The sequence below is a fragment of the Triticum dicoccoides genome, chromosome 5B (assembly GCF_002162155.2).
Source record: "Triticum dicoccoides isolate Atlit2015 ecotype Zavitan chromosome 5B, WEW_v2.0, whole genome shotgun sequence".
NCBI classification, from domain to species: domain Eukaryota; kingdom Viridiplantae; phylum Streptophyta; class Magnoliopsida; order Poales; family Poaceae; genus Triticum; species Triticum dicoccoides.
This window is the reverse complement of record NC_041389.1, coordinates 670116765-670120823: the sequence shown is the minus strand read 5'-3', so window position 1 is coordinate 670120823 and position 4059 is coordinate 670116765.

Here is a 4059-nt window from a genome sequence, read left to right as displayed (position 1 = left end):
GGGATTGATGTTACGCCCAATATGCGACCCTATCCAAAAGGAACTCAAAGGTCCCACCAAGGATAGACCCGCATATTGAAACGCTTTTGCAAGGTGGATATCATTACATCAACATTACATAATAGATGGGGGTACATAGAAGAGGCATATAATGCCACACGAATACAACATCATCATACATAAGAGCATCATCCGACTACGGATGAAACACAAACAGAAACTCAAACGACATCCACCCTGCTCGCCCAGGCTGCCGACCTGGAACCTATCCCTGATCGAAGAAGAAGAAGAAGAAGAACTCCAAAACAAGTAACCATCGCTCTCGCGTCATGAACATCGCATAACCTGTACCTGCAACTGTTGTTGTAGTAATCTGTGAGCCACAAGGACTCAGCAATCCCATTACCATGGGTATCAAGACTAGCAAAGCTTAAAGGGAAAGGAAGGGGTAAAGTGGTGAGGCTGCGGCAGCGACTAAGCATATATGGTGGCTAACATACGCAAATAAGAGCGAGAAGAGAGCAAATGGAACGGTCATGAAGCTAGCAATGATCAAGAAGTGATCCTGAACTCCTACTTACGTCAAACATAACCCAGAAACCATGTTCACTTTCCGGACTCCGCTGAAAAGAGACCATCACGGCTACACACACAGTTGATGCGTTTTAATTCGGATCTGGTGTCAAGTTATCCACAACCGGACATTAACAAATTCCCATCTGCCTATAACCACAGGCACGGCTTTCGAAAGATTATACCCTGCAGGGGTGTCCCAACTTAGCCCATGATAAGCTCTCACGATCAACGAAGGATATACCTTCTCCCAGGAAGACCCGATCAGACTCGGAATCCCGGTTTACAAGACATTTCGACAATGGTAAAACAAGTCCAGCAAGACTGCCCGATGCGCCGACAATCCCGATAGGAGCTGCACATATCTCGTTCTCAGGGCAACACCGGATGAACACTACGTACAACTAAAACCAGACCTCGAGTTTCCCCGAGGTGGCGCTGCAAGTGGCTCTGGTTCGGACCAACACTTAGACAAGCACTGGCCCGGGGGGCTAAAATAAAGATGACCCTCGGGTTGGCCGACCCAAGGGAAGGGTATAGGCGGTGGTGAGGCAAATGGTAAAACCAAGGTTGGGCCTTGCTGGAGGAGTTTTATTCAAAGCGAACTGTCGAGGGGGTCCCATAAATCACCCGACCGCGTAAGGAACGCAAAATCTGGGAACATAACACCGGTATGACGGAAACTAGGGCGGCAAGAGTGGAACAAAACACCAGGCAAAAGGCCAAGTCTTCCACCCTTTACCAAGTATATAGATGCATTAATAATATAAGAGATATTGTGATATCCCAACAAAAATCCTGTCCACCATGGAGTAATCTTCAACTTCACCTGCAACTAGCAACGCTATAAGAGGGGCTGAGCAAAAGCGGTAACATAGCCAAGCAACGGTTTGCATAGGAAATGTGTCAAAGGTTAGAGGTTCATGGCAAAATGGGAGGCTTGATAAACAGGTGATAGGTAGCGCAGCAAAGCGATAGAACGAAGCAACTAGCATAGCAATGATAGTAGTGAGATCCAGGGTAGCGGTCATCTTGCCTGAAATCCCGCAAGGAAGAAGAACGAGTCCATGAAGAAGACGAACGGATGAAGCCGAACCAAGCGTAGATGAATGAATCCTCACGATCGCAACGAAACAGGAACTAACAAGAAGAAGCACACAACATGGTAAACAAACCACACATGAACATGACATGATGCACAACAAGCATGATGCATGACCAATCTAGATGAGGCTACTCATGGCAAGAGATGATGCAAACAAGAGCAACACATCAAGGCAAGTTTAAATGAGGCCGGGAACAACATATAACAATTCCGGTAAGTCCCCATATGCAAATTTCGAAATTGGTCCAGATATGAATAAACCTTATGTTCAAGTTGTTAAACAGCAAGCTAAGATGCACCAAGATGATCTACACAAGATTCTAGTCAAGTTACATATAAAGTTCATTTAATTTGGAGCTACGGCCTACAAGACATGAGCAAATCAAATTAAACCTGGCATTGATGCAAAATGCACACAAACATCAAGCAAACACCTGAAAACATGGATGCAACATGATAATATGAAACTACATGCAAAATCAAGCAAGTTACATATAGAGCACACTCAAAACGGAGCAACGGTTCAGCACTCACACACTACAAGTTTAAAGGACAAGCTGTCCAAAATAGCAACTAGGCATATTGCAAGCATCAAAATAATAAGCTACCGCATCTCAACATGAAAACAAAAGACATGGGCATGATGTACAGGTAAAGCATAACAAAACATGAACACTGAGCTATCTCCAAAAATCACTAGAACATGCTCAAACACACATGGCAAGATTGCAAATAATAACAGTTCAGACTTTGCAGAAAATAACATCAGGTTGCAATGTACAGGAACTTATCATGGCAAACAAAGGCATGGCATGAATCTACTAATATCATAGATCAAAAGTCCCTTACTGACCATAAGTCAAAAAGGATCAGAAAATATGATGGCACCCATGTAAACATGGCAAGTTATATTACAGATTCAAACATGGCAGAAACAGAATTATGAAGGCATGTTGGTGAGCTTGTACCACTCACCACAGAGCAATATATAGAATGGAAAGGCAACCAACAGTAAGAAGACATGTTTGTGAAGCTAAGCATGGCAATACCAAGTCCAAAGAGTGCATGGAACACTAGCAACAATCATGGTAACAACTGAACTTAATGTTAACAGGCTGACAGCAACATTATCAAGCAACTTTGGAGCAAGTTTACAACAAGTCACAGCAAGCTATAAATGCTACCAGGGGCATGGCTGGATAGAGCATGACATGTAGACCAAAACATATTTAGTAAACATCTCCAGATTATGCATAGAATGATTAGTAGCAGCAGGTTTACATACCATCACGAAATAACAGATTCAGCCTAGCAAAACAGCAACAGCGAGTACACTACTTAACAAGCTCGATTCACTCACCACAAGTCATTGCATGACAAGATAAGCATAGCATCAGCAAGAAGACATGTTTATGAAACAAACCAAGGCAAGAACAAGTTCATAGCATGCAAGGATCAACTACAACAACCTTGGCAAAATTGAATAACATGTAAATAATCTGCCAGGAAACATTTTGAAGCAAAAGTAGAGCACTCATATGACATGCTAGACTACTCCATAATTGCAAACAAGGGCATGAATGGATAGACGATAACCGTATGTTCAAAACACCCTTACTGAAGTATCTCAAAATATGCATGCATCTCTCTGTAGCATCAAGTTTACATGGCATCAAAATAACAGCAGAACAGGGACTAAAATCAGCAACATCACGAAGCCTAGTTTACATGCTTGTGCTAGTCACCACATTGATTACAAAAATACATGGATGGCACCACTGTAAAGAAGACATAGCATAGATCAAAACACATGAAGACATCAACCTCATAGGATCACACATCAATCATGGCAAAAATGACAAATGAGCTCGTTCTGATAACGGACAGCAGAAAACATTATGAAGCACTCTTGCAACGAAGATTCGGGCATCAAGATGACCTCAAATGAACATGATGCAATGGAATGAAATGAAGTACTCTTTGAGACGAACAATTTGACATATTACACGCACAAAACGGAGCTACGGATGCAGAGATACGGCATGATGAACATGGCATGATAATTACACAGAACTGGGACTTAGGCAAATTTCGGGGAGGGGAAAGTCAACCTTGTCGGATCTCAGATCCAGATCGGGGCGCGGTTCCCGAGGTTCACCAGATCCTTGCCGGAGTAGATGCCGGAGAGGAGGGGGACGGTGCCGGAGAGGCGGAGACGCGCGGCGGCGCGGGGAGGTGCGGACGGCGCCGGGCTGGAGGCGGCCGGAGCGGGCGGCTCGCGGCGGAGCTCGGAGCAGGGCCGGGAGCGGCCGGAGGACGGGCGGCGGCGCCGGGCGTCCGGGCGCGGGCGGAGGCGCGCCGGAGTCGATGGGCTAGCGGCG